Raw genomic sequence first — 14,658 nt, 5'->3', positions numbered from 1 at the left:
TGGATCAATGGGACCCACGAAATCAATCTCCCACTTCTCGAACGGCTTTAGGGGAAGAATGGGTTGCAGTGGCATGGCACTTGTTTTGGTGGGTTTTCCCATTCACTGACAAGCATCACACCTCTTACAATAGTCATATGCATCCTTGTGGAGGGTTGGCCACCAATATCCTACTAACAGAGCCTTCCTGATTGTCGCTTCTCCTGCAAAGTGTCCACCACATGGTTTGTCACGGTATGCTTTAAATAATATGCCAATTTCATCCCCTGCAACACATCTTCGCAACACTTCATCTTTGCCTCTCTTGTATAGTGCACCGCCTAGCAAAGTGTAGGGGGTTGATTCTCACAGAAGCTTCTTCTTCTCACGGCTTGAGATGCCAGGAGGATACTGTTGAGTTGCCAGGAGGTTGGCTATGTCTGCATACCAGAGAGTAACTGTTTCAACTAGAAACAAGGAAGCATCATGAAGATCAGGATCATCCTGTTCCTCTTCTTCTATTTGAGGGATCCGTGATAGATGATTAGCTAGGACATGGGAACGGCCAGGCTTAGTGAACACTTCAAAATCAAACTCCTAGAATAGGAGTAACCATCTCATCAGTCGTCCTTTAACATCTGCTTTGTTCATCAAGAAGGACAGGGCTTCATGATCCACGTAGAACTTGAAATGCATTGACAATAAGTAGTGTCGAAACTTCTCTAGTGCAAACACCAATGCTAAGCATTCAAGCTCTGTCACTGTGTAGTTCTGTTCCCTATCAGTGGCCTTCTGGCTTGCATAATAAATGGGTTGATCCAGTTTAGAAGGGCCCTTTTGACATAGGACAGCACCTAGCCCTTCAACTGATGCATCTGTGTGCACATGGAACTCCTTCGTCCAGTCAGGAGGCTGCAAAATAGGTGCTTGGATAAGGCACTATTTTAGGGCATTAAAGGCTTCTTCACAGTCATTAGTCCAAAGGAAATCTGCATCTTTCCTTAGGACCTTGTGCAGAGGGACTGCCTTGGTTGCAAAATGTGCAATAAATCTTCTGTAGTAGCCCACATGGCCAAGAAATCGTCTCAATTGCTTGAGGTTTGTTGGTGCTATCAAGGTGGCAATCTTTTCAATCTTCACCGAGTCTGTTGCAATCCCTTGAGTAGAGACAATATGGCCCAAAAGAACTCTTGAGGAGATGCCAAAGACACATTTGCCGGGGTTGAGAGAAATTCCATACTCTCGGCATCTGTCAAAACATTACTCTAGGTGTCTCCAATGCTCACGGATTAAGCTATAGACACAAAAGTCATTAAGATACACCTCAATGAAATCATCAAATGATTTTGGAAGGTAGCCATCATTACTCGTTGGAAGGTGGCATGAGCATTACAGAGCCCAAATGGCATCACTCTATAGGCATAGGTCCCCCATTCTGTGGTGAAGGTTGTTTTGGATTGGTCCTCTTTTGCGATTTGGACTTGGTTATATCCGATGAATCCATTCAAGAGGGAATACAACTCATGGCCTGCCACTGTGTCCAATAGTTGGTTGGTAAAAGGGATAGGGAAATGATCCTTCTTCGTCTTCGAATTGAGCTTTTGAAAGTCCACACATATTCGAAGTTTCCCATTCTTCTTGGATATTACCACAATGGGCGAAACCCATTCACTGTTAGCCACGAGATAAATGAACTCTGCTTCAAGAAGTTTCAATAATTTAGCCTTCACCAATGCAGAATAATTAGGATTCAGAAGTCTTTGTCTTTGCCTTACAGGTTTAGCATCAAGCTCTAGGTCAATGTGATGTTGGCATACTGTGGGATCAATCCCCTTTAGATCTTTATATGACTAAGCAAACACATCTAAGTTCTCCTTTAGTAAATCTTGCAAGACCACTAGTTCTTCTGTTGGAAGATTGAGGCCCACTTTCAGGTGACGTTCAGTATCGTCAGTATCCAAGAACATCACTTGCCTTTCACCTTCCACTTCACGGATAAATGTCCCACGGATTGCTTCTGGATAAAGGTCTGACTCTTTCAAGAGAGTAGTGTCCTCGTCTGATGTTCCACTAGAACCAGTGTCCACCTTCTAAATAGATGACTCATTCATCTATTGAGGTTGCTGGAAGGGTATCAAAGCTTTGTTTTCTTTTGTGTGAGTGGTGATTTATTATGGACTTAGGGATATATCTTCTGAGGATACGTCCATGAATGTCACATAGCACGGACCTTCTAGGGGCCATGGCTGTGAGGGCTTTGGCTTCTGTTGGTAGGGGGCATCATCATCATCTTTTCTCTGGACTGAACGGTCAAGGCGACAGGAGCCACTGGCGAACTTAATTTTTATGCTTTTAATCCATTGCTCATACAAATTCTGCATACTTTGTGGTCTATTGGCCAACCCAAATGGAACCATGGTCATTCCATCTAGCATACGAAGATCTTCGGCCTCTGAGGTCTCTGTAGGGACATCAACAAGATCATCCTCTATCAGAGGAAATTCTTGATCTGCACTTTCATAACCTGCTTCGTTTTCTTCCTCATCATTTTCATCCTCTTCCTCTTGAGGTTTTGTCTCTGCTTCTATAGAGGCTTTGTAAGAGAAGAATAGATCTTCTGCCTCTGCATTTGCTTCTGCTTCTGTCATTGTCTCTGACTCTGCTTCTGCCCCTGTCTCTGGCTCTGTGTCTGTTACTGTCTTTGTATCTGCTCTATCTTTGTTCTACCTCTGGTCTGTCTCTATATCTGTTACTGCTCTGTATCTATTCTGCCTCTGCTCTATCTCTATGACTGTCATGTAATAGGGAGAATAGTACATCCATGCTTCTATTTCACTGTTAGAGGTGATTTCAAAAGTTAATTCTAGTTGAGGCAGGAGGTACTCTCCCATAGACAATGACTTTTCTTCCCTTGGTAGTTGGCTTACAGTGCCCACTGTTAGGGACTGTGCCTCTGTTTTCTTAGGAAGGATATGTTTAATAGCCTCTTCGTCTCGTGATGTACCATCTGTTACCTCGTTGGAGGAGTCAGTTGTTATAACTTCGATAGACGTGGATCCATTACCTTTTTGCGATCCATACAACTTCAACACCACTTTGTTGGGTCCTCTGCCAGGGTTAGGGTTCCTTTGAACCAATCCGTCCTGGCTCTTGCTTAAAAAAGCCAAGGTCTTCCCAACAGCAGAGGGTATGAGGTCCCATAAGAATTTGATTTGACCACTAAATATGTCACCCAATAATCTTTTCCTGCAAGGGTTGTTTTTACATATGGGAGGATGCCCAATGGTTTAATTCTGCTTTGATCTGCCAATCTGATAAGCCACTATGTAGGTTGAATTCATTGCAAATCTAAGTCCTTCATTGTCACATCTGTCATTATGTTTACTGATGAGTCTCCATCAATCAATGCATTTGAGATGAAGCATCCTTCTATCCATACACTAATCTCTGGGGTTCTAGGATCCAGGAAGGCGTTAGCCACATCTACTTCCTTTACAGGTTCTGGGGCCTTATTGATCCTGGTCGTTGTTGAAGGAGTGATCCTTATTCCACATCTTCTTGTCAAGATGATTTTGAATTTCTTTCGGCAACTGGGAGACAATATCAGTAATTGTCAGAATGTTAAGTTTGGTTTAAAAGTGTTTAGGTCTTTTACCAAGTCATAATCTTTAATAGGATCCACAGGCTTCTCTAGCCTGTTGGGAAATGGGGCTACACCCATTTTCATCTTTCCTTTTTTTTCTAATAATTGAAGCATCGGCACTTCCTCTATTTCTGGAGGTGCTTCTATATCATCTATCTCCTGGACCTCTGGTCCTGTTTCTGGGACTGTCTCTGTAACTCTCTATGGCACTATAGTGCTTCGTACTGCACTATTCTATTCTGTACTGCTATGTCCCTCTATTGGTAGGTTGAACTTCACAGTCTTGGAAGGAGGGTTATTTTCATTATGAATAGTTGGTTCCTTCTTCTTGGTGCGCGTGACAATGGCAACTACCAACTCTATCAAATTGGAGGCAGCCACTTGTACCTTCTGTTGGCTATCAGTGGCATTGGCCTTTACAGGGGCTGGACTTGGACAGTCCTTTGCAGTGTGACCTTCACCTTTGCATCGGTTGCATAAGGGCTTGTAATCCATAGATGGACAATAGGGGAGGTGTGACCCTTTTCTCCACACCTGTAACATTCCACCTCTGATCTTTGACCACCGCCAGACTGTCGTCCTCTGTAACTTTGAGAGGGAAACCTCCTTGGACCGAAATTAGGACCAAATTCCCTAGGCTTTGGTCCAATATCCTGTGTTGTCATCCTTTTGTCTTCGTTCATACATCTCTTTTAGAGAGCAAATATCCTCTGTATGGTTCTTTCGCAAACAGTAGGAACAGAAGGCTCTAGGAATGGTTTGTTTTTGGGTACATTCAGTGGCTAAATGTCCTGCTTGATGACACTTTCTGCACCATGTATTAGAGCGCATCACATCTCTTCCAGCTCCCGTAGGGGTGGATATATTGGCGATATTCACCTTCAATGTCTGTAGATGCTCTGTAACCACATTCATAAGCTCTTTCTTGATACTTGCAACTGAGTTGGATAAGTAGTCCTTCAGATTTTCACCTCCTGAAGTGCTTGTAGTAGGGTTTTGGGAAGCTTCTATAATTACTGCATACACTGGTTGAGTTGATCTAGAGGGTCCTCTTTTCTGGTTCTGATTCAGAGCTCCTGCTGAGACTTGGGGTTGTTGATTCCAGTTGGTAGGGTTCCATTGTTGTTGAGTCGCCATTGGAGGAACTGTTTGATTCCAGTCGGTAGGGTTCCATTGTTGGTGAGTCTCCATTGGAGAAACTGTTTGAGGCCACTGTTGTTGTGGTTGAACCATCATTTGAGGCACTGTTGTCTGTGGTGACCACAGTGGATTAGGTGCATTATACTGCGGCACTGTTTGCATCTGGGGATAGGGGTAGGAAACTGTCCTTGGAACTGCATTTGATGGGTATACCATTCTTGGCATGGGAGGAGGTAAGACTTCTCTTCCTGGAGTCATTGACAGCCTTGCTTCAACTTCGTCATACAATCTTGCACCTTCCATTGCAGCTTGCAGATTGAATGGTCTTCTCAATTCCACGAAATTCTGGTTGTAGGCCTCTGAGAAACACTCCTTTCTGGATACCTTTGTCCAAATGATGGTTAGTCCATCTCTTTAGGATGGATTCCATTCGCAAGACATAAGCTTCTAATCTTTCTCCAGAGGACTGACTTAGGTTCATAAACTCCTCTCACATCCACTCTTCAAAACCTTCACTTCTGAATTTAGTGAGGAAGACCAACTTCAGGTCGTCCCATGTGCCAAAAGTTCTTGCTTCTTGTCTCTCATACCACTGAAATGCTGCACCCTTGAAAGTGGCGGGGAATATTGCTAACCAATGCTCAGGGGTTCTGGCATTGTTAGCCACACATGCTACCATAAATTCTGCTACATGAAGATCAGGGTCTTCATTGTACTCTCCCTTAAAAACTGGCAATGGGACTACATTTGCTGGCCTACCATCAATATTTCCAGGACAAATCTGACTAGGAAGGGGACCTTGAGTCGCCATAGGGACTTCTGTAAAGAGTGCTTTTAGGGTGTCAAAGGAGGCTTCTGCTGCTAGCTTGTTCTCAGCTTTGATTTTTGCCTTCTCTCTTCTCACATACCTCTGGACTCATTCTAACGCTTGCCTCTTGATTGCGTCATTCATCAGGGGGTTGGCTCCAACCAGTTGGTATGTACTCAACATGATAGTATCAGAGAGGGCTTCAGTCTCTGAGGGATTCTCTGGCCAACATCTCTTCTACTTCCTCATTTTCAACATCTCTGAATTCGGCTTTCAAACCACTACAGAGAGGGAGATATTCCATTCTGAAAGTATCAAAACTCATTCTTCTTAGGATCATTGTTGTGTCATTATAATAATGCCAACTTCTGAGGGTTTTGACAGTGTATGTTGTGAAAAACACTTTGTCTACCAACTTCCACTGGGTTGCTAATTGGACTTTTCAGTGCACCAAGCATCCCACATATCTTGCTGTTGAGCATCCACAAACAAATTCCAACTCTTTTCCTTCTTGTTTTCATGAACCTCTAAAGACCACGACTCCTGAAGCCTTTTCACGATCTCCTACTTGATGATGTCTGGAAACTTCTCAATGAATACTAAATCTTCCATGGATGGTCATTCTCTTTGTTTCTGCTCTTCACTTTTTTTCCAAACAATTTTCCACCAAGATGCAAGTTTCTGTTGCTTCAACAGAAAGAGGAAACAGTCCACCACATAGAGCATGCATCATGATGGTGATATGTTTTCGCCATTATGGGATGAACTTCTTGTGGAAATTGGCTTTGATAATGAGAATTTCCAACTCTTTAGTGGAAGAAGGAACTTTGCAAACATCCATTGAATTCTTCTCTTCTTGGCAATGCCATTTCCTTCATTTTTAGCCTCTTTTGATGCTTGTTGATGGCAAGTTTCCCCGGCTGTGCACCAAAAATATGGAGCCCCAAGAGGAACACCAAGGAAAATGGGATTCTACTGCAAAAAAATCTATCTTGTAACATCAACAAGATTTTATTTCATTCTTTTGATCATCAAAACAAAGAAAACAACAAATCTTCATGCAGCATCATAGTAGATATCTCCCACGGATTTGATAGAATCAACCATAATCTTCAACATCTTCAGATAATCCATCAATAAAACAAGGAACATAAAAGAATACACCATTTTTTAATGGAAATCAATCACATATTATTCACCTTCAATGTCTTCATAGTTTTCTCTCTCAATTTCTCATATAGAGTTACACTGTTTTGATAGAATTGACTATCTCTGGCTCTCTCTCTCTATCTCTCTATCAATAGTACATCATCTCCTCACTAAAATACTCTCATAATAACTCTCAATAATCCTTCTTAGGTAGCGGATACACATCCCAAGAGGTATGTCTGATGTGAAGAGGCATCAGAGCCACTACAGTGTCTCTTCATAGCTCACTACTATCACTGTTACTCCAGTCTTCAGTAGCTGCTTCTTCCATTTTTAAAAGCTATTTTGAACTTAGATTCATCCTTTCCAAAAGTTAGAAAACTTTCCCAAAGTCACACATACATTCTACTGAACACTTACACAAGATCTATAGAACAGTAGAGTACAATATCAGAGCAGATACAGAGCAGTTATAGAGCAGAGACAGAGGCTCTACAGAAGGTTTACAGAGGGTTACAGAAGGTCATCAGAACCTCATAACTCATACTAAAACCATTTCAAACTATAAAAAACTATTCAATAAGCTTTCAAAAGATTTCAATCTTCATCAATCATCAATCCATACTTTATACAGAAGAAAATAAAAACAAAATAGAAGCTTTACAGAAGGTATCAGAACCAATCATATTAGAACCTCAACAGAACCTATCAGAACATCACATAGCTTCATATTTCCATTGAGAATCATCATGAACTTCCAAAACATAATCAATATCATCCAAAACACTCTCAAATACTTCCATTATCAACCATATATCACTCTAAATCCATAAAAAATCAATCAATCATATCTCAAAAACAACAAAAATCAGTCAAAAATTTAGTCTTTTTCCACTCTCAACACCAGGCAGGCAAACTGCTTAAGAGTAATGGCAAAAGAGTGTAGAGCGTAGTGAAAGGCAAGCAGCTAGTGGACTACTTATAACATTGATATCGGCCTTGATGACTCTATCAATGGGGGATCTGCTTAGGCAAGGTTTCTCATTATGGCAAGGGTTAAAGCAATGGTGGGTGAAGGGATCTAATGAGCCAGGAGCATCCAATTTGCATGACCTTGATGTAGCCATGCGGATACCAAGAATAATGTTGAATTCAGTGCCTAAGTCCTTGCATGTAAATGCTTTTTGGGAGAGCATAGAGATGCATGCAGTCCTATGAGTGGTATCATTAGGAGATGTCACAAGAAAGGGGATCGTAGGCATAGGAGCGGGAGTCAGTGTGCTTAGCCATGTGATCCTACTACCAGCATGGGGTATCCGCTAGTGGAGACCTCAAGTTTTAATGTCACACTGACTAATGGTATGAAAGCTAGTTTATTCGAAATGCTAAAGGATTGGCCCTTGAAAATAGCGGGTTTCTAGTTCTTAGTGAACTTCATAGTTATGAAGGGAGTGGACTATGACATATTGTTAGGCCGACCTTGGATGTGGAATGCATGTGTAATCGAAGATTGGGGTAATGGTCTTATATTCCTAGCTAATAGGCCGAAGGCAGTAAAAGTTGAGATGGACACTTGGAAGACCACGCCAGTCGACTTGGATGCCATCTCCTCTATATCTTGAAGGCAGACTCACAGGCCAGGAATTCATATGGGCCATTAATGAAGTATATTCCCTATTGTGAAGATGAGCAGGATTGGATGCATGTGCTAGCCACCATTGACCTACAATTTTTGGACGAAGAAGAGGATTATAAGCAAGCTACAAGAACAACAGGTGAGTCCTGCAAGGCCACCACATCCCATCTACCAAAGGGTAAGACCCCACCTTCAATGCCACTTTGCATGATGGCCAAAAGCCCTAGTAGATGACAAACTCCCATCCCTTCCATTACTCTTGCTAATAGACTTGAGCTCCAAGGGATTCTTGAGTACTTGATGACAAAGCAAGTGGGTAACCTAGCCACCAATTTCAAGCCACTCCAAGACCCCATGGAGGAGCCGAAATGGCAATGGACCAAGGTGCATGGCCTAAAACTCAGATACATTTGGGAACTCGTCACAAATGAGAAAAGAATTGAGAATAGAAATCTAGACAATAACAAGCAATCATAAGAATGTACTGATTCGGATGACGAGTACAAGGAATACTACTCCACAAATGAGAAAAGTGAAGAAGAGGTCAAGACAATAGAGTACGACACGGAAAACTGAGTGATCAAACAAATAAGAGGACTCTCCAAGCCGTAGAGAGCCAAAAATTTTAGGATTGGAAGAGGAGCCTTCAGAACTGAATGTGATCACACTTGGTTGGATCATTTAGGCATGATGGACTATGAGCAAGTAGGGCTAGTCCACCAACTGTTGTGCCTCTCCTTAAAATAGAATTAGCCTCAGCTAGGGGAGACTCCCTCATCTAGTGATGATTGCGAGTTTAAACTTGAAATAAGAAGTAAGCTCCAAGAGCAATCTAGAGATATCCTAACCACCTAAAACCAAACACACCAAGGGGGACTTTCTAGTCCTTCTAAGGCACATATAGTTGAAGGAGGAAAGGAGAGGACAACCAAAGGAGTTGGAGAATGAAAAAAAAAGGAATCCCATGACCTACCAAAGCACTTCACTAAATTCAAGAAGGGAGATAGGGTAGTGATCTTGCTGGGAGCAAAGAGGCAAGGACAAGCAAGCAAACTGATAGAAGGGCCTGCCAAGGTCGACAAAGTCAACTTGACCGAGGAAGGGGAGAAGCCTTGACCCTTGTTTATACCTAACAACCTAACTAAGCAAGAGGAGGCTAGTCACGTTATTCTCTTATGAGAGTACATAGGCATGTTTGTGTAGTCCTTAGATGAACTTAAAGGAGTTGATTTGAGAGGTGTAATGCATAACATTCCAATGACTCCTGATGCAACACTAGTTTGGTAGTTCCCTTACTTGATGAATTCAAAACATGCTCACACAATCAAGGAAGAGATCAATAAACTATTGAAGGTCGGATTCATCTATGAGATTGAGCACATGGATTAGGTATCACCCATTATGATTGTCTTGAAAAAAATGGAAAAATATGAGTGTGTGTAAACTAAAAAAAAGTCAATACCCCAACTAATTGAGACAATTATCCATTGCCCTACACAAAGCACATGCTCAAGAGGGTAGCGGAAAAAGAAGCCTACAGTCTCCTCAATGACTTCTTGGGCTATAACCAAGTTTAGGTGCACCCTAACGATAGACACAAAATAGCATTTGCTAATAAATGGGGCGTATTTGTCTACAGAGCCATGCCATTTGGACTAACTAACACACTTTCCACCTTCCAGCATCGTCTAATATGTGCCATCTTCAAGGATATTCTTAGGCGAGAACTAGAGGTATCCATTGACGACCTATGCGTGCACTCTAGTTGGTGGGGGAACACCTAGAAAAACTTCGCATAGTCTTTGAATGGTGTAGATTGTATAATCTCTCTTTAAACCCCTTAAAGTGCCAATTTTGGGTAAAACATGGATGTATCCTAGGGCATGTGGTGTTCAAGAATGGCATTGCCACTCACTTCTCCAAAATCAAGGTTATTATTGACTTGCAACCACCAACGAATTATAAGGAGTTCAGTGCTTCTTGAGACACATAAGGTACTATATGTGCTTTGTCTTGAACTATGCATTGATTATTAGACCACTTTACAAGTTTTTGATCATATTTGAGTGGATTGAGGAGTGCCAACATGCTTATGAGGAACTAAAAAAGGCTCTCACTACTACACCTATTGTACGAGCCTTGGATTGGAACATAAACATTCCATGTGCACATTGATGTGTCAAATTTTGCCATTGGAGTTGTTTTGTGCTAGCCTAGTGAACACAATCTTGACTATGTGATGAGCTTTGCTAGCAAAAAACCCATGGATACAGAGATGAACTACTCCACGAGGGAATATCTGAGACGCCTATTGAGAAGGTTAGGCTAAGGCACCTTATCCTCAAGGTTCAGCCCTATCACTTAATTGATGGCCAGCTCTATAGGTTAGGACAGGATGGCCTATTGTGGAGATGAATATGTGAGCACAGAATGCACAATGTGGTGGCTAAAGCACATTGTGGAATTGTGGGAGGGCACTTTGACAGAGATACTACAGCCCACAAGGTGCTTCAACCTCAACTATGGTGGCCCACTCTCTTTTGTGATGCTACTAAGTTTGTCAAGCATTGTGACGAGTGCCAAAGGATCAAGGTCCCTATTCATAAAGATAAGATGTGGAGTTGACCCTAGTCATAGCATGATAACCCTTCGAGAAATGGGGCACTGACTTCATTGGGCCGATCAGCCTTGTAGCCTAGTATCCCAGGAAAAGTACATCATTATAGCAGTGGATTACCTTGTGAAATGGGCCGAATCTTGAGCCACCATAAAGAACCATGCTAGGACTATGGCTAAGTTCTTTTGGGAGAGAGTGATCTCATTATTTGGCTACCCCATCAAGCTAGTTAGTGACCAATGTATGCACTTCATTAATGAATTTATTGCTCATTTTCTATCCACATTCCTTATCATCCATAGAAAATCATCACCTTACTACCCTCAAGCCAATGGTCCAGTGGAATCCTCAAATAAAATCCTCATGAATGTCTTGACTAAAGTGGTATTTGCCTTGCATAGCAATTGGGATAACAAGCTCATGGCAGTGCTATGGGCCCATCAGACAGCTTATATAAAATGGTAGTGGGGCACAAACACCCATTAAACTGACCTATGGGACTGAAGTCCTACCAATAGAGTTTTTTGCTCCAAGCTTGAGGGTAGTAGTACAAGATAGATGGGATGGAAAGGTGGCATGGATGGAACATCTAGTAGAGTTAGAACATCTTTTTGAGACTCCATTCTTAGCTACCTATGCGCTCATCTGTGAAAAAGCATGATGCAAGAGCTGGTTTGACAAGCATGTCAAATAGTGTGACTTCAAGCAAGGTGACCTCGTGTTGCTATACTCTATGAAAGGGCTATAAGCAAAAAATGAAATTCAGAGGATTAGGGCCCTTCAAAGTCAACAATATTAGTCAAACTGACAATGTCGAGCTTGAAACCTTAGAGGGCAAGGGAATAGGCTTCTTCAATGATAGTCACCTCAAGAGATACTACCATCCAACCCATCTGTTGCATGAGTTCCAATGCTGCAACCCCGTCTAAATGTAAGAGTGGCCACCATCACTGAAATCAAGGATATGGATGAGGAAGCATGGAACCTACTTACTTATGAGTCATAGTCATTGCTCAAAAAATGCACACCATTGACGTGCTCATCAATGGGGGAGCTGACTTCAACATCCTTTCCCATGAGCATTGGACTCTAAAACCCGAGTTGTAGCCCACTAATGTAAAGCTTAATCCATTTGGGGCACAAGCCTATCCACTGCTAGGAAAGTGTAAAGTTGTGGTCTCTATTGAGATTGAAAGCCTACCTATGACATTCTATGTGATGCCTAGCTTTAAGGCTGCTAGTAAGGAATCACTACAAGGATGTACATTTAAAAAGCAAACACATTAGCAATGTTGACTACGACTCACAATAGGGCATCCACCTAGTTGTTGGCAAAGTGTGCATAGAAATGACTTTTAGAAAGGGTAGCATGGCTCCATCTAGGCATGCAGAGCCATCGATAGGAAAATTTAGTGCAAAGTCTAAGGAGGGGGTTGTGACTCATCCCACCTCACCTAGACAAATCGACCACAACCCAAAAAAGACATTGCCCAAACCACTAAGCCGTAGCTCTAATGGGTACCTAGTGATAATCAAGGCAACCTAAAAGAAAGCTAGCTTGCACAGACCCATAATTCTCGAGCATCACACCTCAAGCCTAGGAGACAAAGTTGGCAGTATAGAACTAAACAAACAGCCAAAGCCAGGATGGGTGCCTAAAGCCATGTTGCATGCTCAAGGCTATTATGAAGGAAACAATTGGATTTGGTTGGCTAAGATCATGAGTGGCATGCTCGCCCCTCAATCGCCAACTCCTAACCCATCCCCAAAACCTTCAAAGCTTCCTAGAACTAAGAAGTTGTTGGAACTAGAAGCCACTAAACCCAGTGAGCCTCAACGGGTCTATCAACCAAAACTGCAACCTTCTACCCCTAAATTGATGCAACCTGAAACTCTTGGTATCCCTATTATTCCACAAGCACAAAGCAGTGCAACCTCAAAGCCCCCAAAAAAGCCCCTCACACAAGTCACTGATAAGCACTCTACTACTGACCAATCCATGCACTAGGCATCAATTATTGAGTTATCTAGCCCAGTCAAACCCAAAAACCTCTCGCAAGCCTTAGACCCTCCTATGAGCATTGATCCATTCTCACTTTGGTTTCCAATTTAGCTGCAAAAATGGGGGATGATTTGGTCACTTACATTCGTTGTTTGGATACCACCTTCTCTATGCTTATTAAAAGCTGCACAAGTGGTTGGACTTAGGTCTCCTAAAAGAACTCTTGGAAAACAACTGATGTACGCATGCTCCCATGCACCTCTCTAGGAAGATTCCAAATTCATGTTCATTAAAGACCCCATGGTAGTTGAGGAATTGATTGTCACTGAGATTTCTCGAGAGCAAGCTCATAAATGAAGGATAATCACCTCCTGTAGTAGCAAGAGCAAAGTCTCTTCCACAAGCCAAGAGCTAGAAGAACTTAAAAAGTTGGTGGTCACTAACTCCTCCTTTCTACATAAATGGTACACTCTCTGTCTTCAATGGGAACAAGAGGGCTACCCAATTATGACCAATGCCGAGTAGAGACATGCCCTTAGAACCTCTAGTATGACCCTACTTATGTACCTCCTACCTTCTTTAGAATATTGGCCATCACTCGCAATAATCAACCCTTAGAAGATCATAGCATGGCCACCCTATTTAGATCAAATCCTTATAAGGAAGAGCTACACATCACTATTAGGATAAACTCCAGCATCTTCCTAATTGATGTCCCGACCTACATTACCCATTTAGGCATTTGACCTCACAACATGGATAGACATGCTCACTTGGACTATAACCCACACTTTTATGCTTGGCTCATGCAAAAGTGAAGCACCGCAACATGCACTTAATGCCCTTAACCCTTCATCCTCCAATCCTAGGAAGGATTCAAAACATTCTTGGCGAGAGGGGGTAAGGTGGAAAAGAAGACACGTCTTAAAAACTCAACCTAATTTTAAAAGCTAACTCTAGGAATGGTTGTTGGAATCATGAATTGCTTGAAGAAAAAGTTTCATTCTAGAAGTAAGCATTTCACCTTTCCATAGCTTGCATTCAATATCTACTTATCTTGTCACAAGGAGTTGTCTCAAGAAAACTAATGATGAGCTGTAATGTCATAAGAGGAATCCGACATGGCAAGACAAGACAAAGGCATCAAGCTCCCATTCACGGAGGAAGAACCTGCGAAGTATGGCCTAACGACTGAAATAAGGGCCTTCAACCAATTCAAGTTTAGGAACATCATGAACTTGGAAGACATGGTCATGGAAGAACATACCATGAAGGTAATCGTCAACCGATGCAATTTGAGCAAGTACGTAGAGAATGTCAGACAAGTTGTGGATTACAAAAAGTGCAGGGAATTCCTACAAACCTTCGATATGCTAATGATAGGAACCACGATATTGTAACAATGAGAGGGAAGGAGAAGAAACCCATAGGATCAAAGTTGAACTGAGCCTCAAATTGGTCAAAACGAAAGAGCATTAGGCTTGGTCAACAAAATCAAGAGGCGGCCGAAAAGGGACATCTATAGCATGGTGGGAATGGACAAGGTCCTAGTCCGCACCAATAACAGAGTAAGCCTAACTGACATCCCAAACCTTGAGGTTAGGCTACAGGCAAAGACAATCCACACTCTGTTCTCCAGTCAAAGGTATAACGCCTTGATGCCGGATTGGAGTATCCTTTTGTT

The sequence above is a fragment of the Lygodium microphyllum genome, chromosome 3 (assembly GCF_053477565.2).
Source record: "Lygodium microphyllum isolate KBCC chromosome 3, Lygodium_microphyllum_v1.1.10, whole genome shotgun sequence".
In the NCBI taxonomy this organism is placed as follows: Eukaryota; Viridiplantae; Streptophyta; class Polypodiopsida; order Schizaeales; family Lygodiaceae; genus Lygodium; species Lygodium microphyllum.
The sequence above is the reverse complement of the archived record's forward strand: the minus strand, read 5'-3'. Positions refer to the sequence as shown.